This window comes from Pristis pectinata, chromosome 24 (genome assembly GCF_009764475.1).
Source record: "Pristis pectinata isolate sPriPec2 chromosome 24, sPriPec2.1.pri, whole genome shotgun sequence".
In the NCBI taxonomy this organism is placed as follows: domain Eukaryota; kingdom Metazoa; phylum Chordata; class Chondrichthyes; order Rhinopristiformes; family Pristidae; genus Pristis; species Pristis pectinata.
The window spans coordinates 18819163-18846138 of NC_067428.1; the positions used below are offsets into that span (position 1 = coordinate 18819163).

The 26976-nt window shown below is 41.8% G+C and overlaps 1 long non-coding RNA gene across 1 annotated transcript in view; it reads right to left on the reverse strand.

Moving 5' to 3' along the window:
* Nucleotides 1–243: 243 nt before the first annotated feature.
* LOC127582656 (uncharacterized) overlaps nucleotides 244–26976 on the reverse strand; it is a 106662-nt gene continuing 79929 nt past the window's right edge. The window contains exons 2-3 of the long non-coding RNA XR_007958142.1: nucleotides 23705–23913; nucleotides 244–671 (exon numbers count right to left, since the gene is read on the reverse strand). This is a non-coding gene — a long non-coding RNA (uncharacterized LOC127582656). The remainder of the gene's footprint in view (nucleotides 672–23704; nucleotides 23914–26976) is intronic.

Here is a 26976-nt window from a genome sequence, read left to right on the forward strand (position 1 = left end):
CAAGTGATGATTTTTTTTCCAGCAATATCAGATGTCCTGATTCATTAAAAAGCATCAGTCTAAAATGGATCAACTTACAGTCTCTATAAGGTGTAACTGAGTTGAAACTGAACACGGCAATGGATGGAGCCTGGCTCTGAATCTCTTCCAGCCAGTGAGTTTTCTCCTGGTGCCTGATTTAAACCAAGAAACTTGCATTTAAATAGCACCTTACCTGATCTCAGGATATTTCAAACAATGAAATATTGTCACTATTCTAACAGGAAGCACAGCTGTCAATTTGTGCTATGATCCCACAAACAGAAATATTGGCCAGGGTCCAGAACTTATGCACGTTCTTCAATTAGTGCCATAGGATCTATTCTTGTTTTTAGTGCCCCAAAAACAAGAATAGAAAACATACACCATTGACTAGTAATACAATATGTATTATTTATTGCCTCCAATGTCATCTCCTCAACACCAAATAAAGAGTAGGTGATCACTTCACAGAACATCTCCACTGAATCTATTATTGTAACCAAGAACTTCTGGTCATTTGCCTTTTCAAATTCTCCAGCCCTTCTCATTCCAATGTTGACCTTGGCCTCCCACAGTGTTTCAATGAAGCCCCATGAAGTTTGAGGAACAGCACAGAAAATGTTGTAATTACTCAACAGGTCAGGCAGCATCTGTGGAGAGAGAAACAGAGTAATGTTTCAGAATTAGGAAAAGTAAGAAATCAAACAAGCATTAAGTTGCAGAGCTGCGTGAGAGGTTAAAAGAACCAAAGGAATGCCTATGATAGGTGGAAACCAAGAGAGACTAAAAAGTGGTGCTGTCAGCTGAAAGAAGGTTGTAAAGGCATTTTAAAAATCACATCCAGATTTTCTGGAGGAGGTGCAGGTAGAAGGCAAGTGGGACAAGGAGAAAGAAAAAGGAAACACCATGTTTGTACCTTGAGATACAAAATACTGTGGCTCCAGGAAATCCAAAATAAAAGAGAATGCTAGATATACTGAGCAGATCAGGCACAAGCTGATGACTGTTCATCAAAACCAGTCAGTTCTGTCACAAGCTAGAAAGGCAGCTTATCTGAAATTGTTGAATTTAATGAGTCCCAAGGATCGTAACATGCCTAAATTGAAAGAGGAGATGCTGTTCCATGAGCTTACATGGGACTTTGTGGGAACAGTGTAGGAAGCCAAAGACAGAGAGGTCACAATGGGAATGGGTTTGAGAATTTAAGTGACAGACAACTGAAAGCTCAAGATTACCCCTGCAGACTGAATGAAGATGCGCTACAAGCCAGTCACTGAAATTGCATTTGGTTTCTCCATGTAGAGAAGACCATGTGAGCACTGAATGCAGTACATTAAAATGAAGTAGTATAGGTGAATTGTTGCTTGAAGGAATGTTTAGGCCTCTGGATAATGGGAAGGGAAGAGGTAAAAGGGGAGGTGTTGCATGGTACGAGTCCAGAGGAAGGGAGGTGGATCTTAGTGGAGATGGAAGAGTGAGCTAGAGAGATGAAGAGGGAATGATCCCTCCAAATGCTAAAAAAAAAGGGGAGAAGATGTGCCTAAAGGCGGTATCATGTCGAAGGTGACAGAAATTATGGAGAATTATCTATTGAATGTGAAGGCCAATGGGGTAAAAACAAAAACAAATTACAAAAGCAAGTTACCGCAATTGCTGGAAATCAGAAATAAAAATACAAAATGCTGGAAATACTCAGCAAAAGTTAACTTTTCTTCACTTAAATCAAGCACTGGTCAAAATAAATAAATTTGGTAAAGACAGTGAATTACTGAATGAAACAGACTCAAAAAGTGACATGTTCAATGATAAAGAAATGTAGACACTGGAAATCTGAAATAAAAACAGAAGATGCTTGAAACACTCAGCAGGTCAGGTAGCATCTGAAGAAAAAGAAACAGTTAATGTTTCAGGTCCAGGACTGTATCAGTTCTGACAGATGCTGCCTGATTTGCTGAGTGCTTCCATCATTCTCTGTTTAACTTCAATATCTCTGCTGTACTTATCTGGAACAGTAATTGGGGTGTGTGGTAGGTGGGTTTCTACAACTGGCTTCTGCTGACGTGTACCAGCCTCTGTTTGCTGTGCAACAAACAGATTGACCAGTTGTTTGGGCATCCTCTATTGTCCAATTTTGTCACTTTTACAAGTTACAGCAAAACACGTCAAAGAGCTGGAAGAGGGCCACTGGCAAATTTAATAACATTTTTCTACTCCAGCTCTGCACTAGTGTCATCATTCAATGAAATCTAAGTTGAGTGACTGATGAGAGGGGGGAAATGAAGCTCAGTGTGACTGACTGAAGATAAAGATGGGAAAAGGACAACATCCCCTGACTGTCATAGAGCAAAGTGACAATGAGAGATGAGAATATGGGAAAACCAGAGAAATAAATGAGTGGGAAAAATGAGTTAACTGAGCTACCATTAACAAGACTTGCCAGGGGCTTACTTCACATATCTATTACATTGTGGGAAAAAGATTTTTTAATCTCTGTTTTGCTTCAGGCTTGTCAAGTTTGTACTCATGTCCCCTTGTTCTATGACCTCTATGTTGACTAACCTGCTTCTTTCATCATTTCAAAGGCATCTTTTAACTACTTAAAAGCCTGATTATGGACACATTATCAATGATCATTTCCTATTGTAGGCCCCACGGTGATAAAGAATATTAGTGCTAGTTTAAAGGCTAGTATTACTTTAAATGAGCTTCAGTTTCAAAGTAGTAGTGCTGCTTCATAGCTTAGTAGTACAAAACCTCACAAACGAATCACCTGCCCACGTCAGCCACCCCCTGCCCCATCTGTGGAACAGAATGTGCTTCCAATGTTGACCTTACTGGTCACCTCAGAACTCAGAGTGGAATCAGGTAATCATTGATTCCAAAGCACAGCCTAAGGAGGAGGAGGATGAGGACGTTCAATACCCCAACTCATGTGGTACAGACCTTGGCTCCTTTACCTTCTAATCTCCAGATCCACAACCCTTCAAAAACCACGTCCTCTAATCATGGGTCTTTGCATAGCCCAGATTTTCTTCACCCCATCACTGGCATCCATGCCTTCAACCACCAAAAGCCCCAGCTCCAAAATTCCTGCCCAAAAGCTCTCCACCCTCTCTTCATTGACAACCCTTAAAACATACTATTTGTCTAAGCTTTTTACCCATCCTAGTATCTCTTTGTTTGATAATGCTTTCATAAAATATTTTAAACCATTTTCTGTGTTGAGGTTGTTATATCAATGAAGCCTGTTTTTGTTGTTGTGTTATGGGCCAAATAAGTACTCTTATTCATAAAATATCTTACAATGTCTCCAATGCATCTGTAAAAACTTCACAGGCAAAGGAGTTTCCACAAAGTGTTGTCAATTATTGTATTTCAGATAACTACATTAGCCACTTTGCACTCAGGGAAGTTCCCACAAAGAGTAAGGGAATAACCAGATAATGTAATATTGGCCAAAGCAGTTCCTTTCTCTTTTTTAATAAATACTAGCCAACCAAATAGTTGACTGAGCATGACAAACATGCAGCATTAACTCCATGTAATACTGAACTGTTAACTTAAAATTCTTGCCTAGTCCATGAGTCCTAGTCCTAGAGACTTGAAACCATAAACTGACTCCATGGTGGTAAATGTGCCCATAAAAACGTAGGCACTCGAGCCTCCTAGTTTCCACACTGTCATAGATTACAATTAACTTCTACATTCTAGACATGATTGAGGAAAACTACCTAGGATTTTTACTCTTTATTCAGTTAGAAAGTATGATATGGGGTTAGGACACAACCCAGTTCAAGTCGTTACCTATACTGTTGAATAGTCTGCTTAATGGCACTGCCAGGTCTCATGTATAAAAAATGGCCATTTGGGCAAGAAGCTAGAAGGCTGTGTACAGAACAAGAGGAGGAGAGATTTAGGGAGGTGTTGCTCGGTTTTAGACATGCTGCTTCATTATAAATTCAAAGATTATTTGTTGTGTTTCAAAATGTTCTGAAGCTCTGTGGCATTTTTATTAAAATACTAGATTGATGAGGGAGGTTTATAGAAACTGAGCAAATATTGCAAGGCATGCTGCTGCTAATTTGTATCATTTCTCACAGATTGATCATGCCATTCACCTGCCTTTGTTTTTGAATAACTGACTCTCTCGCATCCTTTTGCTTTTGTAGGAGCAGGTTCCAAATTTCCACTATCGCTTCTGCAAAAAAAAAGTTGCCTGATTGACTTCCCTTCCAAATGGCATATCTATAATTTTAAGATTATGCCCTTTTGTTTTGGACTTCTGCACCAGCAGAAATAGTTTCTATTTATCCACCCTGTCAAAATCCTTAATCATTTTAAATTCCCATTTAGATCACCCTCAAACTTCTAGGTTCAAGAGAACGTGCCAAGTTTGTGTGGAATGATCTCATAATTTAACACTTTAAGTCCTGTGACATCTACTGATTATATGAAAAACACTGTTTATATTCTGACAAAGACTTTATAAGTGAATGTAACTGCAAACACTGTGGACATTCAAATAACGTGAACAAATACAATGCAAGAATAACTGTGGTGACAATCATCAATAGGGCATGAAACTCATGCCCTTTTATTTATTTTGTAGGATTAACTCCAAAATATCCTTGCATGGTATTTGGAAATTTTGGCCATGGTTCAGTTGTGCATTACGTCCTCTCATGTGGAACTAAGCAACAGAAAGAGAACATGAATTTATATAGTATTTTGCAAGAGCTTGATATACGCCACAGTTTATTACAACCATTTTTGAACAGAGGGCACGGTTGTAACAGAAGAAACATCACTGCCAGTTTGTACTCAACCAACCATCATAGACAGAAATGTGAATATGAACAGATTGTTTTAGTTATGTTGATTGAGTAATTAAATATTGGCCAGGACACCAGTAGAGAAGCCCCCTGCCCTTCTTCTAAATAGCATCAGCCTGATATGCCAGGTGGAGCTTGACTTTTCATCTGAAAGATGGCAGTTCCTTGATTACGATGTGAATGGTGGATAAATGATCAGACCGGATTATCCGAACCAGCAATTGCCAGTTACTGACGGTAATGTTGGGACTTGCCCGTTTCCAGCTGGAAACTGGGTGGATTGGTGGAGTGGCTTGCTGATTGTTGTGCCGGCTGCCTTCTGACCCTCTGCTTGATGACAAAGCCGATTCATCAATGCGCCATTGGAAGTTTGCACCTCCTAGCCTTTGTGTTCAGGTGGACCTGCCATCCAATGATCCTGCTCCACTGAGAGTTATTGAAACAATTGGACTGCTGAGCAGCAGGAAGCCTCTAGTTTAGTTGGACCCTGGCCATTTCCAGGGTCTCTGGCTCAGCACTGAACTCAGGCTTGGGAGTGTGAAGTGAATTTTGTAAATATTGTGTGGCTGTACAATTGATTGTTTGAAATACCAGCCAACGAGACAAGTTTGTGCAAACAAGTGTACAGGCATATAACATTGCAGATAGAAGTTGACCCTGGTAACTTTCAAAGTACGTTTTTTGACTCCTGCTTGCTCTAAGATAGTTGACATGGCGACCATGTTTCTCAGCCATGTCCTTATCTGGATGCGGGTGGGTTTAATGTTACACCCCAAAAAAAAAGGAAACATCTGAGCAATGTTAACAAGGATTTCCATGTCAATCACCTGTGAGACAAAGGAAATGATCAAAGGTAGGTCACGCGACCTTCCTCTTGCACTGATAAAGGGCAAGTGGTTTGGAGTATACTGGGGCTCTATCTTACAAACTCAGGCTCACCAATGTCTCCCGAGCAGCAAATGTTGTGGCCGCAATTGCAAGGCAGACGTTGAACCAGACAATCTACAAGACTATAAATAAATGGTAGTAGAGTGAGCACCACTAGTTCAGTGTGAATAGTGATATCACAAACTGTCTGTTTAGCAGAATGTTTCACTTTTGCTGGGTTTTGGGCTGAGGAAAAACACCTACTGGGAGAAGACTGGGGAAACGTAACCCGAAAACAAATAAAAGAGCTGATGTACAACATTTAAGATTTAGTGGTTAAATGGAATTAATAGGCACATTGTTGAATCATCACAGCATTCTGGACATCTTTACAGAAAGTGACATTCAGCAGAGCTGAGGGTGTGAGTTATTGCTCTTATGCTGCCAACAAATATACTTCTAATGTGTTCAATGGAAATGCACCCGTACACACAGAACATTTGCCATAAAACAATGTGCAATGGCTCAATTAGTACATGATTATCTGCCGTCAAAATAGGCCATGCAAGCCTGGGTCTGCGGTGAGTAACCAATGGTACCTGGGATTGGGGTGGTTGGTGGGGGGGGGGGGGGGGGGGGAGGGCACGGTGAGGAGGGCTCCAGGAGTAAGATGTAAAATCAACCGATTTTCCAATTCGGGCCTAGTGATCCTCTTGAAAAATGTGCAATTCTGGATGTCTGAATGGTGCTACTCCTCAAGGTAAAATAGCATTGAATCATTTCTGGAATAATGGCCACCCAAGTGAGCTACCAAAGGAATAGCACAGCAGCAGGAGTGGACTACCTCACAGACTACCCACCAGCACACACTGTCAGCTCCATGCCCCAGAACCTGTGGTTCCCACATCTCCTCATTAGCCATGTCAGAATCCATAAAACCAGAGTGGAAAGCAAGTGCTCTTCAATCCTAAGAGACTGCTTAATAAGAAGTACAGCCCCTGTGGGATTGTACCCCAAATAAAGGAGCAGTGCATTCAGGAGAGAAATACTGAAACAAGGGTCACAGGAACAGAATTATCAGGTCACCCTGGTTTATTGGTTGTGGCTTTACAGTTTGGTACTGTACCAAAGTACAGTTGTTCCAATTTATAAAGAATGGATTCACTGACAATAGTGCAGAGAAAAGGTGACACTTGGCTCTCTGTACATTACTTTCCCAGTTAAAAGAACAATTTATTACATATAGCTGGAAGGTGCAGCCAAGATTGACTTAAAATAATCACACTGCATTAGAACAGGACAAGGTTTACAGTCAATGCTATTCTGACTCATTGCACACAAAACCTTTCCATTCTGAGCTATTTCAGTCTTCAGAACATAATAAATTATCTGATTTCAAGGAAGACAGATTGACAATGGACTACGATTGAGATTAGGAATGAGGTAAAGATGTCACAGCATTCCTAGTTCTTTCAAGAAGTGCATGTATGCCAACATTGGTTTAGAATAGCTCAGATGGAATGTTTGGAATTGGATGGCACAATGATGGAGGAGCAGTGGGATTACTCAAGCAGTCCATGTAAAAGGTGGTGGGAGAGAAAACCAGAAAAGGAAAAGTTTGAGACTTGGATCAGTTGAGCTACAATTGGAGAAGGTGGGAGATAGTGATCAGGACTGACAAGCTGCCTGGTGATTAAAGAGGATGCCAATAACAGAGCACAGAGTGTGATGCAGATTCAGGATTTATTGTTGAGAAATGTGCAGACTGTTTAACCACAGCAGAACAAAAGATTCTGAAACCAACTGTACTTTGTGTTTACCAGGGAACTCGGAGGGAGGCTTGACAACCTCTGCTTTATTTGACATAGAACCTCAAATGCTACTCACTGAATCAGAAAGCACTTAACTCTGCTCAAACAAAAACAGAGGACAATCTACCACTGTTACAAGCTAAGCAAAAACTGACTGTACTGAACTGCCAAATTGCAGCAGTTAATTTAACTGCACAAGATTAATGCTCAAAAGGTTTGCCAAACCCCAACTTCCTCCAACTCATCTTCAACAGAAAATTCAAAGTCCAGAGCTCTCTGCAGCTCAATAATATTGACAATGAAATTCTGTTTATCCCACAACCTGCTTCCCAGCCCCTCTACCCTCCAGTTATCCCTCTATTCCCACAAAGGCTGAATTTTACAGGGGTCTATGTCATTAGTTGCTGACCTCCTGGCAGATCTGCAAACCAGGATACTAAAGAAAACCTCATATTTACACAGAATCCATCACAACCGCAGAATATTCCACAGTGCTTTACACCAATAAAGTTTTATCAACATAATGTAAAAAAAAGACTACAGTTATTTTCCTTACGGTAAACTCCCACAAACAGCAATAAGATCCAGACCACATTTGGTTTAGTGATGTTGGTAATCCAGGACATTGGGAAAAATGTCCCTGCTCTTCAAAGTAGTTCACAGGATCTTTTAGGTCCACCTGAGAAAGCAAATAGGGTCTTGGCCCAATGCCTCATCCAAAAAATGCCACCTCCAACAGTGCCAGACTCCTTCCTTAATACAGTGGTGTTGCCACCTTGGTCTGTCTGTTAAAGTCTTCAGGTGTGGTTCTGACCCCAGAGGCAACTGTGGTATGAAGGGTACCTCGCCTGGACAGTATGCATCAACTACTGATGCTTCCAGTGTGGACATTAACAGCAGAAACTGAGCTTACCTTCAGCCTTTTACCACCCAGAAGAGTTTTCCAGCCAAGAGATCACTGAATTGAGACCAAGAGGAGAAATCCTGTTGAATTTTTCCTCAACTCCTTCTTCCTCAAATGGATGCTGGAGTCATATTCCTGTCACTACATTGGCTGGGGATGGGTAACTCAGTGCAGACTGGAGATACATCCTTGGGCCTTTTCCATGCTGAACTTTAGGTCATATTTTTTTCTAAAATATCAAATTACCAACTTCTGTTGTGCAAGTTCTATATTCAAAAATAGTTTGGAGTTTGCCACATACTGCATTGGTCAGGGCCCTCATTAGGGATAGGGGCAAGCAGCTGAGTTTGACAATAGGCCGACTGGATATTGGGTAAACTGGGGAGGTGCTCCAGACCCACTGGCCATGTTGAATTGCAAATGACTGCAGATGTCAGCTTCTTCAGGTGATCAATGGCCTTAATGGGATCACCGGAGACATTCATTTTTTAAATTAGCTTCATTGCAGAGCCAGGAGGACCCAGAGTGTTTGGCCTGACTCCATATTAAACCTCAAGCTGGTGGTGGTCAACATTCACAACTCTCCTTTCCAATGCCTCACAGCCACCTGGGCATCAGAGTGGGACAATTGTTAAGTATTTGAGTGTTGAGTACAGTGCACATGGTTCTTGCTGGCATTCTGCCTCTGGGCCCACTTATCTGCATCTACCTATCACCACCCTGTGCCCACCCTGCCTCCCCAATTTTGTCCACCTATCACTGCTCTGCTTTTCCCTCCTATATATTGGGCTTCCCCTTTTCCTATCTTCAGTCCTGAAGAAGGGTCCTGACCTGAAACGTTGACCACCTGCTTTTCTCCATGGATGCTGCCTGGCCTGCTGAGTTCCTCCAGGATCATCGTGTTTTTCATCTAGATTCCAGCATCTGTAGTCCTTTGTTTCTCTGGGCCCACTTGTCATGTGTTATGCTGGCATTTCTATCTGCTTAAGACAATTCAATTTCTTCCATTTCTGAGATTACCAGTCATAACTTGTGGACAATACTCACTGTTGAGTCAGGGAGTTTCCATAATGTGAATTGGTTATAACGTGCTTGATGGATTACGTGGGCTGCATTGGTTATAGTGCGATCACAATAGGGAAAACCTGTTTAAATCTGTGCTTTGAAGGCAACTACAGCTTGTTCTGCTATAATGTAGCTCTCTATAACTCAAGGTTTCTTAGGAATATAACTACTGCATTATAGCAGAACTACCTGTATTATGATTGCAGCATGAAAATCTATACTGGCATTATAGTACGGTTCTGGAGGAGTGCTGCACTGTCAGAGGTGCCAGATTTCAGATCAGCCATCTGTTCTCTCAGGTAGGTACGAAACTTCAATAGTTTGTATGGTGCTATCAAAAGATGTGTGGTGTCCAGGAAAATATTTTTTACCGTCAGCCAATAAAAAGATTATTTATCCTTCAACTGACTACTGTTTAGACAAGTTTGCTGTAGGCAAATTAGTTCATGCAACTCCCTGGAAAAGCAAGAAAAAAATGCTGAGGCTGGAAATCTGAAATAAAAACAAAACAACACTGAAGATACTCAGCAAGATACTGCCCAACCTGCTGAGTTTCTCCAGCATTCTGTGGTTTTATTTCCTGTGGTTTCTTGTATTATAAGTGACTAAACTTTAAATACATCAATGGTTGTGAGGCACTGTGTTGAGAAATGCAAATCTTTGTCACTTCCATCCTTTAAAACATTCTGTAGGGTTCAAGTTTATGTGGGCTTGTCCAGGAACATGCAAGAATTTAGTAAATATTCAGCTATTTAGCTCTTCAAATCTGTCCTACTATCTACTAATTAATTTGTGACCCAACTTCATAGATCCTTCTTTCCCCATATCCCTTAATATTTTGGGCTATCTAACATTTTTTAATCAGATTTGAGACTGACAATTGAGCAAGCAAACACTGCTGCTTCCAGTTATTACTACCTTATGTTCATGTGTTCCCCAACTTTACTCCAAACGATTGGTCTTCAATGTTTAGGCAATGGCCCCTATAATCCTAAACAAATCAAGTAGGGGAAAGAATTTCTTTCTATCTACCCTATCAGTTCCTTTCAAAATTTTGACCCTAACATCAGGCAAGTAGAGGGCAACCAATATGGTGCCTTTAGCCAATGACTGATTTGTGCTTTCACAATGCTGCAGGTTTTCTTTGACAAACATAACAAACACCAAGCAACCAGCCTTGGCTGCAATCCTCCAGTTCAAAAGACCCCTTGCATGAAGTTTACAATGTGACTAGGCAGTCAGCAGGGCAGCCAGAGTTCCACTGTGTTCTTTATGATTTCGTCCATGGCAAGTTATTAAATATCTCTTAAGGTCTATTAGGCTACCTTGTGCTGGGCAATTTACATATTTAGTGTGCAGAGAGTATTTCATAGGTTAGCGGTGACCTGGAACTCAGTCTCTGAAATTTATTGCATCTTTCCGGGTGACAAACTGTAAATTAAACAGGACCCACCTGTGGCTTTGTGCTGGCACAGGGTTAGATTAATGCCATTATAATTGATGATGGACAGTGACCACCATTGTCTTCCACTTGTATCACTAATTCTAACTTGTCAAGTTGTCCTGTACTACCGTAATGCATCCTGTCCTTCACCAGTAACAGCCCCCGTGCCCCTACATCCATCCCTCCCACCACCACAACTCCCATTCTACATCCCACTTTTCTGACAAGTAAAATGTATTATTTTCTGTGGGAACAGGATATTCACCCCAATAGGTCCTTGTTGGTATTTATGTTCTAAGCAAGCCACTTTCACCCTTCATTTTACACCATCATCATATCCTTCTATCCCTTTTTCCATTTTATTTATTTAGCTCCCCACTGAATATATTCATAGAAGTCACCTCAATAGCTCCCCATGGGAGCAACCTTCACTTTCTCACTACCCTTTAGGTAAAGACATTTCTCGTGAATTGATTTTTGCATTTATTAGTGACTATATTTATGTCTGCACAATATTGTCACCCAGCTATAACAAATGTTAACTCCTTTATTCAATAGGGGTTGAGGATAGAAAGCAGGAAACTGCAGGCCAGTTAGCTTAACATCTGTTGTAGGGAAGTTATCAAAAGCTATTATTAGAGACATTATAGCAGGGGACTTGGAAATATTCAAGGTAATCAGGCAAAGTCAACATGTGAAAGGGAAATCAAGTTTGACCAATTTACTGGAATTCTTTGAAGAAGTAACATGCTGTGGTTCAGGAGAACTAGTGGTTAATCTGATTATAGCCTCAACTTTGCATTTCTGTCTAACCATAATAACATTTTAGCCCCCATGCTTATCAATTATCTATCTAGTGTGTCTTAAAAATATTGAAAACCCTACTTATGGCATCCTTTGAGGCAGGGTTCCAAAGACCCATGACCCTCTGAAAGAAAAAAATTTCACTGCAACTCTCCTAAATGGGTGACCCCTTATTTTTAAAAAGTGACCTCTAGTTCTGGGTTCTTCCACAAAAAAAATCCTTTCTCCATCAACCCTATCAAAACCCCTCAGGAGCTTAGACGTTTCAATCAAGCCTCTCTCATTTATCTGAAGTCTAGCAGATAAAAGCTGAGCCTGCCCAATCTTTCCTCAAAAGACAACTTGCCTATACCAGGTATCAGTCTCGTAAACCTTCTCCGAACTTTCAACATATTAACATTCTTCCTGAAATAGGACCAATACCGTTCACAGTACAGGCACAGTAGTGTAGCAGTTAGTGTAACGCTCTACAGCACCAACGACCTGAGTTCGATCCCAGCTGCTGTCTGTAAGGAGTTTGTACGTTCTCCCCTTGACTGCTCTGGTTTCCTCCCACATTCCAAAGACGTACGGGTTAGGAAGTTGTGGGCATGCTATGTTGGCGACGGAAGAGTGGCGACACTTGCGGGCTGCCCCCAGAACACTCTATGCAAAAGATGCATTTCATTGTGTGTTCGATGTACATGTGACTAATAAAGAAATCTTAAATCTTGAACATGTAGTCTTACCAATGTCTTAAATAACTAAAGCATCACCTCCCAACTTTTTTTTAAATTCGATTCTGCTAACCTGAAATGCAAGATGCTGCCTGACCTGCTGAGTATTTCCAGCATTTTCAGTTTGTACTTCTGATCACCCATCTCACCTAACTGCAGATCTGCATATCTGGAAGAGGTATGATGGTGCTTAGTCATTGTGATGTCCACAGTGAAACTCCCCAACAGCACTCATATCTGGGTTCACACACGGAACATTTTCACAGGGTAACTCAGGACATCTTGACTGACACACAAACACCTGAAATCCCGTAAATTTACAGCAGTTTGGGGGGGGGGGGGGAGTGGGGTTGGGAGTAGTTGAGGGTGTGGATGAGAACATTGACAGAGCAACAAACAAATCCCACCTTTATCTTAAAATGTTTAAATCTGTTGAAAGTTTTTACTCTCAAAACAAATTAATGCCCTTTTAAACAAAATACTCATTTCTGATTGGGCCAAGTGCAGTGCTCTGTGCAGCAACCACCAGAACAAGCTGTTTTGTCGTGTTTTTGTTTTTATTTCTATTCCCTTGTGGCGATTCCCTCACTGGGTCAAGGATCACCTACATGCAGGAACAGGCTGAGTGCAGTAGTGGCTGGCTGTTATCAATGTCCCTAGAGGAGCTCAAATACAGCCTCCAAGCCAAGGCACTAGTTAGCTGAGAGTGCAGTGACATTGACGGTAATTGAAAAGGTTCACTCGCGTCATTCTCTGAGATCAGTGACCCACAGCAATCACCAGTTCCCTTGCTGCAGGTAAGGTCTAGCACACACTGGACTGGACCAGTGAACTTTGTAGAACACCCTGCTTCTCTCCCTGTGAACTTTAGTCAATTGCTTTCAGCCCTATATGCAAACTGTTGCCAGAAATTCTTAGTACTTCAAACGCTTGCATGATGCACAGAGTAAACAGACTATGGGAGCTGGGAAGGGGTCACCAAGACTCTGTACGTAGGAGACACAAGAAACAGCAGATGCTGGAATCTGGAGCAACAATCTGGAGGAATTCAGCAGGTTGAGCAGTGCCTGTGAGGTGGGGGGGGTGGGGTGGGGGGTGGGAAGGAATTGTCGATGTTTCAGGTTGAAACCCAGCATCAGGACTGAGAGTGGAGTGGAGAGAAGGCCAGCAATTTTTCCTCTAAACCCCCCATTAGCGCCCCCCCCACCAATCACCCATTTTCATCTCCCTCCCCATCCTGGTTCCATCCACTTACTACCCACACATTTCACCCAACGGCTCTTTCCCTTCTCTACCATCTCGTCCTGGTTCCATCTGCCTTTCCCCTCTCCCCAATGGTTCCCATTATCACCTTCCTTGCTTATCAGATTCCAGCTGGTAGCCTTTGTGTTCCTGTTTACCACCCTCCAGCAGCTGTCTCCATCTTCACCCTCCCTTCCTGCCTCCATCTTCCTCTTTTTTTCTGTCTGCCTCCATCTCCCAACTCCACCTCTCCCTCTTCCCTATCTGGCTCAAACTGCCAGTCATCCAACCACTCACCACCCCCCCCCCACCCCCCTTAGTCCACCAATCACCTCTGGCCTCTGTATCACCACTTTACACCAATTATCTCCTCTCTCAGTCCTGATACAGGGTTTCAGCCTGAAATCTCAACAATTCCTTCCCTCCCACAAATAGTGCTCAACCTGCTGAGTTCCTCCAGCAGATTGTTTGCTGCTCTGTATGTTGATCATTTTAATTATCAATCTCAGGACAGTAAAATAATTAACTGAGTAGTAACAACCCTCAGGAAATACTGGAATGCCTGGAGATTTTTTCAAAAATTAGACACAAAGAGGCTGTTTTCATGTGGTGGAAGGCCAAAAGTATAAGAGTCATTTGATAAATCTAATAAACAAACTCAAGGGGAAGTATCCTTACGCAATAAGTAGGAAGAAAATGGGAGACACTACCATAGACAGTGTTGGCACGGGTGGGTATCTTCATGGGGAAGATACATAAACACGGGAGTGAGAAAGGAATAGAAGGATATATGTTGGGTTGAAAATAAGTAGAATGGGGAAAAAACTGTGCAGGCGTAGAACATAAAAATCTCGATCAGTTTACGTTATGAAATGTTGTGGTTTGTATTTTTTCCTGTCACCACAATTTGCAAAATAATCAGAACAATAAACCCCTTCAAGATTATTCAAAGTTGCCTTATCTGTGTTATATAATCTTATTTTTTTTCCCCCATACACTCATGTTAACTCCCCACTCCCTCAACTCAATAGTGGCTGCCAATATCATCTCTGGACAGTGGTATATCAAATCCAATGCAAACTAAAACCAATTATAATGTTCTTGTCACTGTTCTTGGCTTAAGTGTACCTGCCCAATAAACCTTTAGACACATTGCCAAAGTCAACCTTAGCAAGCTTAGTGGAATAATGAACTTTGAGGTGAGGACAAACTATCAGACTATCAAAGATGTCTTTTAAGCACTTTATGACTCAAGTTGAATTACATACTTACAGAGCAAGTCCTATCTGAGGAGATCCCCTGATGCGGCTCAAGACCATTGTATTGCTAACTGCCATGATCTCAAGAGTATTAACTACAGATCATACAGACTACCTTGGATGCAAGTAGCTTCACCTGTTGGAACATAATTCCTAAAAACTGCATACCCATGTGCTCTGTGGATGACAGTCCTTAAGGTAGACGAACACTAAAAATTCACAGAATGTGAAACAAGAACTGGAGAAGATCAATATTCCTCTTGACAGCTCGGATAAACTTGTCAAAGATACTGCATGCAGTTCTGAGAATCGCCAGTGAACTTAGACTGAACTTTACAGACAAGCCAGGAAACAGACTTCAACCCTTCCTCCTGCTCAATGGACATGTTTTCACAGTGTGTAGGCCTGGTTGGACTGACTCTTCTCCTACACTGGAGTCTGACTCTTAGTACCACCCCATCATGTGTCAAAATGCTGGATGTTTTTAATCAATAGCTAAAATTAGCCTGCTCAGTGCAAGACCAGGAACCAAACCTGTGACTTTCAGTTTGTGTGGATTAATTTCATATTGATGGATGGTTCACATTTTATAGCAAAGGGTGAACCTTTATAAATACCTTACAGCTGTATTCACCATATACTAGATGACTTCAATTTAATATTGAAAAGGTATAAATCTTGTAAATGTTGCACTGTGGTTGTGCTGATACAGGTACACTATAGCACCTAATATTTCACAGAGAGATATATTGGCACAAAATATGTGGAATGTTTCTTTGAGAATGTACTTATCTAGATATGTTAGTTAGCTCTAATACAAGGTTAGTCAACTGATACAAATACAGTTTCTAATGTAGTGTTACTAATGGAATATTCTGGTATTAAGCTGGTGAGATAGTGCACAGAAGGTTTAACTCTGCTGAAGCAGTATAAAGAATGTAGCACCTGACCTTTAATATCTTGATAAGATGCTTAGGTGTATCCCACCTTGAAAATTTTTTGAGTTAAGATTAAATCCCTGGTCCATATGCATGTATCTCAGGTTGCAAATAATACCAGGTCTACATGTTGTGACCTATATTATCATGAGGCAACAGCTGAAGAATGTCCCTTCTAAAGCTTACAGTATTCACACCAACAACTGACTATTATCAGTGAAATGGAGTTACTTTGTGATTTGTTGCCCACATGACCAGGGTTTCAAAGCTGCATGTGACCCATAGGACATTGTTTCAAACACCCAAGCCCTTGATGGCTGGTGGTAAAGGAGGATTCATGTTATTACAGAGGGTGGTGTGTCCTGGCCGCAGGTCTGAAGAGAGTTATTGGGTATACAAACAGCAGGGAACTGATATGGAGGGACTTGGTCTACAGGATGGGTGTAGAGATGCCAGATGGAACTCCTAGTCTCGAGGAACAATTTGGATGAGATCCTTGTTAGGAACAAATTGGTGCGATTGCCAATAGAAAGTTTTTTAAAAATCATTGTCAAGATGTGGATGTTGCTGGCAAGGCCAGTATTTATTGATATGTGAGAAAGTGGTAAAGGGTTTTCTTCTTGAAGTGCTGTAGTCCATGTGATGAAGGAGCTTCAACAGTGCTTTATGACATGAGCAAGGACAGTAAGATACACCCAATCTGAAATGGTGTGTAACCAAAGTGGCACTTGAGATATAGGTGTTCCCATATTCCTGTGCACAAGATATTTTATGTACAAGATAGGGGGAAAATAACTTTTTGTATGGTTTCTTTTTCTTAAAAAGTTCAGCATAATTGAAGCTGAATAATATTCAAATATTGCAAAGTTCTGGGGATCTCTTCCAGGAATACTGGGTCATGACAGAGTTTGGGAACAGGCTGTCCTGATTTTAATCAACATAGTGGTTAGGCTCACTGCCAGGTGCAGGGAAGGTTGAGATAAATTATTATGTGAAATAAGGCAATCACTGACCGGAAAGATACTCTAATCAGATGACAAAATTAATAGGATTGCCCAGATTCCACACAACAATGATGGAAATAAAAGTATATTCACCCTGGGTTACAGAATACCCAGTGCCATCCTTTTGTAAACTTTGTCTGTAAACAACTAGGCTCAAATTCTGTCCTACTCAAAGGACAATTTCTCACCTTTTACACTTGCCAAACAATTCAGTCAAAATGAATTATCACCTCTCTAGCCTAATTCTTACTACCATCCAGCTGAGGTTGCCTAGTTCGGGACAGATCATGTCTCAGCCATAACTCATGCAAAGTAGGAAAGCCATTAGTTAATAAGTAGCACAAGGAGTCTAAGCAAAAAGTCCACATCATCTTTCAAATGATGTTTCTTCTACCCTAATAAGAGAATGCTAATGTTTGTACAGTGCTATTCCAAAGAGGAGCAGGGGAGTTCTCTCTAGTCCTTGGCCATTATTTGTTCCTCAGTCAACTTTCTTAATTAAATTACCTAGTCCTTATGACTTTACTGTGTGTGGGAACTTGCTCTGCATAATTTGACTGCATCCTTTCCTTCGTAACTGGCTCTAAAGAATATTGAACAATTTAATGGTGTTCCAAAATGATATACGAAAGTTAATTAGTTTTAATATGTAAAGCAAACTTCAGCTGAGGAGAGTTTCTGACCCGAATCCCAGACAATTCATAAAGTTGTTTTCCATAAGTTGCACGACTCTGCTCCTGCTTCAGATAATCTACAGCTGAAACCTTTACTGACGATGTCACCTCTTGACTAACTGTTCTCATGCTCTTGTGCCCAATCTACCATCTGCAACCTCCTTCAACCTCTCATCCAAAGCTCTACTAATGGTATCCTACCTCATGAGATCTGGCTGAGCTATCTGCCTCCTGATCAGGCAATGCCTGAATTTTGAAAATGTCATCCCTATTTTGAAATCCCACCATGGTCTCACCCTTCCCAAACCTCCAGACAACTCCAGTGCTAAGATGCACTTAAGAACACAGAGGTTAACTATTCTGACCTCATGTGCATCCCTCCATTTCTCTGCTCCTAAACCTCTGCTGCTCCTGCTCCATTAAGAATACAAAAGGTAGAAGCAGAAGTAAGCCAATACAGCCCTTCAAGCCTGCCCTGCCATTTAATAACATCACATGGATCTGGCCTTGGCCTCAACAGTTTCCTGCTTGTTCCCCATTACCCTCGAGCCCTTTATGGACTAAAAGTCTATCGGTCACAGCCTTGAGTGGAGTACAGAATTCCAAAGATTCACAACTATCAGAGAGAAGAAATTCCTCCGCATCTCAGTCTTAAATGGGTGACTCATTTCCCTAGGGTTATGCCTTGGTTCTAAATTCCCTACCAGAAGAAACATCCTCTCAGCATTTACCCTGACAGACTCCATCAAAATGTTACATGCTTGACATCAACTCTAACTCTTCTAAACTTCAGAGAGTAGAGGTTCAATCTGCTTAATCTTTCCTCATAAGACTTCTCCTTCATACCTAGAATCATTCTGGCATGCTTCTCTGCATTGCTCCAAGGCAAGGATATCTCTATAACTACCAATACTCATGACGTTTTGCAATTTCATCAAACTCTCATACAGATGTAGATGTTCTTAAGTGTTTGATTGTGTTTGTAAGCACTGCTGGGACATGTAACTGTATTGATGTAAATACTGTTATTGCTCATAGGACTGAGGAAGTTCATCCAACAACTAAGCCAGAAGCAGAAGTCTACCTGGGTCACAGCTTAAATGTGCAACATGATGTTGGGGAGTGATCAAATGCCCCACTTCCGGTTTCATCTACTCTGTGTAGTCCAGTTTAAAATGCCACAAGATTCTCTCCTAGTTTTGCATGTTGTTTCAGTTGCATCTGGTGCTAAATTCCCTCGTGACTAATGTCCTCCAGGCATCACATGAATATCAGCACTGCACCACTTGCAAGTAATCATTAAATAACAGAGCAGGCAGCAAACAGCCAAACATTAACCTACACAGGAGTGTGCTAAGAAGATCATTTCAAGGATAAGTTTCAGCTGGTATTTGCAAACATCAGCACTAAAAACAATTGCTTTCGAAGATTAGCATTAGCTGCGATATCATAGAAAGTGACCAATGCTCAAACAGTAATTGCTACACTGGATTGCAAGGTATCTAAGGCACATTCCATACTTTAAAGAGGGGGATTGAGTGCAGAATTAAGGAAGTCTTGCTACAACTAAGCAGGGAGTTGGTGAGACCACACCAGGAGTGCTGTGTACAGTTTTGGTTTCCTACTTAAGGAGAGATTCCTTTGCACTGGAAGGAGTTCCAAGAAGGTTCACTAGGTCTATGCCAGGATGAAGGAGGCAGACTTCTGAGAAAAGATTGAGTCAATTTTGGCTTATATTTATAGAATCATACAGCACAGGAACAGGCCCTTTGGCCCATCATATCCATGCCAATCTCTTGGCCCATCCTCACTAATCCTATTTGCCTGGACAAGGACCATATCCTTTTAGGCCTTGTCTATTTAAGTGTCTAAGTATATTATTGAAGTTCAGAAGAATGAAAAATGTTATTGAAATAAACATTTCTGAGGGGGCTCAACAGGGGAAATGATGAGAGCATGTTTCTATTCAACATGTAATCTAAAAACTGCCTAGTCTCAGAATAATAGTTTCAGAAGTGCCTCGGGGTAGTCAATTTATAATGGAGATTAGGAGGAATTTCTCTCCAAAAGTCATGAATCTTTGGGATTCTCTATCCCAGGGATTCAAAAGGGCTGAGTCATTGAATAGATTCAAAGCTGAGGTAAAACAAACTTTCTGGATTATAAGGGAGCGTAGAGTAACAAGAACCTGGTAGGAAATGAAGACATGGCCAAAATCTGAGCAGCAATAACCTTATTGAATGTGTAGCAGACTCAAGGGCTCATGTAGCTGACCCCTGCAACTATTTCTTACGTACAATCTGTGCAAGTCCAAATCAGAAATAAGATTTGGTCAGTGCACTGCCTAATTTGGGAATGAGCTCCATGGCTTAGAATGGTCTGAAGTTCAATGCCTAGTTCAGGGTTACTGAAAACAAGCCCGTGTCCACTGGACAAACAGGGGACAATTTGTCAAATTCCTGCTCTTTATTTTATATTTACAATGACACAAACAGAAGCTATTCAGCCCATAGGACCCCGTGTCAGCTACCAGGGAAAGAGTCCCGTTTTGTTTCAATCCTCTATCCTTATTTCCTGGTACCTTGCAATTTATCCCAGTGTTGGAATGCTTCAATATCAGGTAGGTCTAAGAATGAACTGAGGTTTAACAGCCCCAACAGCTTGCAGATACTCATCATTTCACCTCGAATATGAAGAATGCCTGCAAAGCTCCCCCTACCTTGCCCTAAAATCAACAAGTTCAGCCATACAGACCACAAAGGTCTCAGACACTCATCAACAATAATGACATGCAATTATGCAGTGCCTTTAACCTAATAAAATGTCAGAAGCTATTTCGCAAGTTTATTATCAAACAAGTCACTTAAGATACAGAACATAGAACAGTACAGCACAGCATAGGAACAGGCCCTTCAGCCCACGATGTCTGCAACAAACACGATGCTAAATTAAACAAATCCTTTCATTCCCTGCAATATTCACGTGCCTACCTAAAAGCCACCATCATAACAGCTTCCACCACTATCATGTCCTCTAGTATTCGACGTTTTCTACCCTGGGGAAAAAGATTCTGACTGTCTACTCTAATATATGCCTCTCAATTTTATAAACTGAGGGTCTCCCCTCAGCCTCCAAACTCAAAGAAAACAAGCAAAATCTGTCCAAACTCTCCTTATAGCTTATATCCTCCAATCCTGGCAGCATTCCTTTCTAAAGCCTCCACATCATTCCTGCCATGGGGCGACCAGAATTACACACTTTACTCAAAGTGCAGCCTAACCAAAGTTTATATAGCTGCAACATAACTTCTTGACTCTTCTACACAATGCCCTACCAATAAAGGCAAGCATGCCATATGGCTTCTTTATCACCCTATCTACATGCGTGACCACTTTCAGGGAGCTATGGACTTGGACCCCAAGATCCCTCTGCACATCAATGCAGTTAAGGGCCTGCCATTAAATGTATACTTCCCTTTACATTACATGTGCAACACTTGTTCGGATTAAACTCCATTTGCCATTTCTCCGCCCATATCTGTAACTGATCTATATCTTGCAGTATCCTTTAACAACGTTCTTCACTGTCCAATCTTTGAGTTGGCTGCAAGCTTAGTAACCCACCCATCTACATTTAATCCAAGTAATTTATACACAATCACAAACAGAGGCCCCAGCAATGATCCCTGCAGAACTCCACTGGTCATGAATAATACCCTTCCACCACTATCATCTGTATTCTATAGGCAAGCCAGTTCTGAATCCAAACTACCAAGTCACCATGGATCCCATGCACCTTAATCTTCTGGACAGAATATTAGAACAGATGACCAAAGAGACAAGTTATAGAGCATACAGCAACGATAGAAGACCTTCAGCCCAACAAATCCATGCCGACCCAGCTAGTCTCAATTTCCTGCATTCAACCCATATGCCTCCAATCCCACCACCAAATGATATCATTCTACCTGCCACAACTTCCCCTGGCAGCTCATTCCATATACTCACCTCCCTCAGCATGAAAAAGTTGCCCCTCAGGCTCCTTTTAAAACTTTCCCCTCTCAGCCTAAACCTATGCCCCTTAGTTCTGGACTCCCCTACCCTGGGGAAAAGACCGTCACCATTGACCTCTTGAAATTTTAGACATTTCTGTAAGATCACCCCTCATTCTCCTATGTTCCAAGGAATAAAGACCTAGCCTGGCCAACCTCTCCCTATAATTCAGGCCCTCTAGTCCTGGCAACATCCTTGTAAATTTTCTCTGCAGTTTTTCCACATCTTTTCTAAAATAGGGTAACCAAAACGGGACACAGTACTCCAAGAGCGGCCTTACCAACGACTGAAGTCTTTAAGAAGCATCTTACAGAAGGGTGAGAAACGTAATGAAGCAGTGAAGGAAAAGGAGAAATTCAAAAGTTTCAAATGTAGGCAGCCAGTGTTAGAGTGATGAAAAGTGGTGAACCCAAAGAGTTATGTGGTTATAACTATAGGGTCTTATAACCCTGTTACAGCATGGGAATGATTTGAAAGCAAGGATAAGAATTTTTAAATTACGGTGTGGTCAGATTGATTCTGAGTTTGTTCTATCAGCTTAACTCACCTGTATAGGTCAGCGAGACAAGTTTGCTGACATGTGAGGGACTAAATTTTAGAAGTTACCAGTGAGGCTGCCCAGTATTCAACAGGAAATGGAAGAAAGGCTTGATAGGAAAAGCTAATTTTTTAAAAAATTTTTAGAAACATTTTACAAGGATTTGGGAAACCCCATACGCAAACCACAAAGTTAGCATGCCAGTACTGTAAGCAATAAAGTGGTAAATGGTCTGTTGGCAATTACTGCAAGGGGGTTAAAACACAAGAAATAGAATCAGCAGGCAGCCATTTGGCCCTTCAAGACTACTCTGCCATTCATCAAGATCATGGCCAATCTTCTACTACTTAGACATTATGGTCTTTTATGCAACTTTGATTAATAGATAAACATTACAACACAGTAGACCATTTGACCCATCAGGCCCATGCCAGCTCCTAGCAGAGCAATCTCATCAGTCCCATTACCACTCTCCCTATTTCTTCTTCAGCCCTATGCCTCTTCTAGCTATCACCTCTCGGCTTCTTACATCTCCCCCCTCCACCTACCTACCTTCCCCCACTCACCTGGATTCACCTGTGTGTGCTCCTCCCCCTTCCCCGACATTCTGGTTTCTGCCCTTTTCCTTTCCAGTCTCGATGAAGGGTCTCGACCCAAAATATCCACTGTTTATTTCTGTCCATAGATGCTGCCTGACCTGCTGAGTTCCTCCAGCACTTTTTGTGTGTTGCTCCCTATTTTGCTGTAGTCTTGCAACTTGACTTATTCCACATCCCATCCACTCCCTTCTGATACCTTTTGCCACTTACCTACACCAAGAGGTAATTTGCAGTAGCTAACTAATTTATCAGCATATCTTTGGGAGGAAACCAGTGCACTCAGTGGAAACATTCACAGTCACAGGGAAAGTGTAAAAATTCCACACATTCAGCAACCAAGGATCGAATTCAGATTAAACCTGGGAATCAAGCTGTGAAGCAGCAGAATGGACTCACTTGCTATCTTCAAAATTAGTATCATGGGTTCCTTTACACACACAAAAGAGGATAAGCGGGGCCTGGCTGTTCCAAAAGAATACACTTCTAACAATACAGCACAGATTTTGTACTCGAGTCTCCAGAGTGGAATTTAAACCCACAAACTTCTCACGAAGAGGTGGGAGTACTATCAACTTGGCCACATCTGCAAGTTCCACGAATTCCAGAACGCTCTGATACTTCTTTTCCAGGAATAACTCCAATTCCCTTCAGAATGCTACCGCTGTACAGTATATACTCAACCAGGACTTGCAGTCAGCAGGTCCCACATCACAGCGAGTGTTGTGGAAACACTAATAAAATTTAAAGATGTTAACACCCGCTTAATAAAAAAAACTGATAAGTGCAGATTTGACAATCAAGGCTCCTGGTGATGTTTTGATTCCAGTGATGTTGTTGCAAAATTAATGGACAAGTGAATTCATTAAATCCCAGGACGTTGCAACCCCCGAACCCTTCACCTCCCCAAGACCCCATACAACAATGCCCCCCTCACCCGTGTATTCCACCTCGATGTCGGCCAGCTCCTTCAGCGTGTTGTCGTAGGTCACCTCGGCCAGGTCGAACGAGCCAACGCGATCGTACACCCGCCTTGTCCTGCACATCAGGGCCTGGGCCTCCTCCTCGATTTGCTGTTTGCCCAGGTTCCAGCGCAGGCGGTTCGGGCCTGCGGGCTCTCCTGTCCCGCCGCCATTGATCAGCAATCTGCCGGTGGGAGACATGCCGCTTTTATATTTTATTTAAATACAATCAAATATATATTGACATCACGAGGGCCGCCTGCAGTTGGATAGGGTTTTGCTGAAAGATGCTGCACAGGAAGCCGAGGGACAGTAATGATTCGCGACAAGGCCTCCACCAGCTCCTCGTTCTGAAATGAGAACCGGATTGCAGAGGTAGTGCATGCCAGTTCGGTTGCTATTGAGATCTGATCAGGTGAAATACCTTCTATGTGTGGAAGGGAAGAAAGATCCTGAAGAATACCATCCTTGGATCATGTTCATTCAGCTGGATTGAACCATAATTGGAGGCACCCCTCCCTCAATACCCCGATGCAATCTGTCTAGCAAGGTCAGAGATCTTGAGGACAGCCTCACAATCACTAAAACCGCCTTAGAAGCCAACATTAGCTAAGAAGGTATGTTGTCAGGACATAGGATAGATATTACAAAAGTGCAGAGGTTGGAAACGTGAAATAAAAGCAAAACATTGGAAATATTCAGTAGTCCTTAGGAAAGAGGATGGGTTAATAATGACCTTGAATCAAAAATGGAAATGTGAGATGAAAGAGACTTTAAGATGCAAAGAAAGGGAGTAGGGGAGGAAAGCACACAAGAGAAGCATGAGAAGGAGAGATTAAATGGCATAGGTGATGATGATGCGAGGTTAAAGGGGATAGTAATATGTCAAAGAAGTAAAAGCTGCAACCATAGAAGGGCAACTGGGAACAGCAGGATCAGAATCTAAAATTGCTGAACTTAACTATTGAGTCATTAAGGCTGTAAAGTGTATGGTCAGAAGATATCTTTATTGGTCACATGTACATTGAAACACACAGTGAAATGCATATTTTGTGTAGTGTTCTGGGGAGCAGCCCACAAGATTTGCCACACTTCTGGCATCAACATAGCATGCCCACAACTTCCTAACCTATACATCTTTGGAATGTGGGAGGAAACCGGAGCACCCAGAGGAAACCCACACAGACATGGGGAGAACGTATAAACTCCTTACAGACAGCGGCCGGAATTGAACCTGGGTCGCTGGCACTGTAAAGCGTTACGCTAACCGCTACACTACTGTGCCTCAAGTTCACAATGAGTATTAGTGGAATAGAGTAAGAGGTCAAAAATAGAGACACCATGGGGGTTCATGGAGTCCTACAGCAAAGAAACATGCCTTTTGGTCCACCGAGTCCACACCGATCATCAACCACTCTTTTACACTAATCCTATATTAATCCCATTTTTAAAAATTCTCCCCACATTCTCATCAACTCCTCCCAGGTTCTGCCACTCGCCTACACATTAGGGGTAATTTACAGCAACCAATTAACTTACCAACCCGCACGTCTTTGGGATGTGAGAGGAAACCGGAGGACCTGAAGGGAACCTAAGCAGTCACAGGGAAAACATTGCAAGCTCCACACAGACAGCATCCAGTATCATAATTGAGCCCAGGTCTCTGATGCTGTGAGGTAACGGATCGACTAGCTCTGCCACTGTGCCTCCCAACAATGTGGAAGTGGGACAATAGGTCAGGGTCATGCTTGCAGACTGAACTGAGCTGTTTTGCAAGTTGTGTTTTATCTCTCCAATGCTGAGGAAACAGCATTGTGAGCAGTGAATGCAGCATCCTAAATTGAACTTTTAGTGTTTCACCTTGCAAGAGTGCATGTGCCCTGGCTTTATAAAGGGATGACAAAGGACTTGCGTTGGATCTTCTGCACTTTCTCAGGCTGGTGTGACAGGAAGCAATGGGGATATTGGTGACACTTGGAAGACAAGAGAAATGCGAAGGGAATGCTTATTATGGAATACTGAAAATGGACAGAGAAAAGGATATGTTTGGTTGTAATGTAAAACTGGAGATGATGGAGGATGATATGTTGAAATATATAGGTTGGTGGGGTGTAAGGTGAGGACAAGAGGAGCCCATTGTGATTCTGGTGTGGAAAGAAGGGATGAGGACAGAAGTGCAGGAAATGGAATGGGCATGGATATGCGATAATCAACCATGGGAGGGAACGCATACAATCTTGTGTAATTCTCGGCAGCTGAGTTATATTCCAGTTTGAAATTCAATATCAAGAAAATATTGGGGTTGACAACTGCAGTTTACAAAATTGATATAGACGCAAGGTCACAGATTACAAATATACTGAGCTCAGACAGGGGTGCAGACCAAGTTGTTGTGGGTTCCAGTCTAAACTGAGTACACTTTTTGAAAGGATGGATGATATGAGGAGTGCCATGTGCAGACTGTAGATTTGTTAGTAGAGGTGTATGGGCTAAATGGCTTCACACTTCAATAGAATTGCTCATCAGGGATTGGAACTGGTTCACTCCATTTGCCCCAGTACTGGTTGGTTAAGGAAAAAGAAGAATATGCCAGGATCCTGACTTCTGTCTGTTGCAGTGCGACTCTGTCTTGAAAGTATATGGTCCTTGAAGAATACATACCAGGTAGGCTGGAATGCCCTTCATGGTGGAATAGTCAGACAAAACTCATGGAATTTGACTTGGTGGATTCATGCAAATGAGATCTTTTTCTTCTGCTTTTTGTGTCTATTCACCAAAGTTATGGATCTTTTAGTTGACTGATGGTGAATCATAGCCCATTTTTCTGCTTTTTCAGATATTATCCCGCAGGCTTGTAGACATGAAAGCCAGCCAGTGTGTCATTTTCTTCCAAGATGCAGCTCCTCTGAACATACAGCATCGTCTCAGTACCACATTGAAGTGCTGGTTTAAATCATGAACTCAGGTCAGCAACAGGAGGTAAATCCACAACAACAGCTTCTACTTACATTCATATACCATCTATAACATAGTAATACCATCTATAACATAGTAAAATGACACAAGGCAATCCAACGGACTGCTATCCAATAGGCTATGACACCCAGTACAGGTGGCCAAAGAGGTGTGTTCTAAGGAGTGTCATAAGAGAGGCGCAGACATTAAGAGTGGGAATTCTAGTGCTTAGAGGAGGCAGTGAACATACAGCTGCTAACATTAAATTAAGAACTAAATTGAAAATGTACAA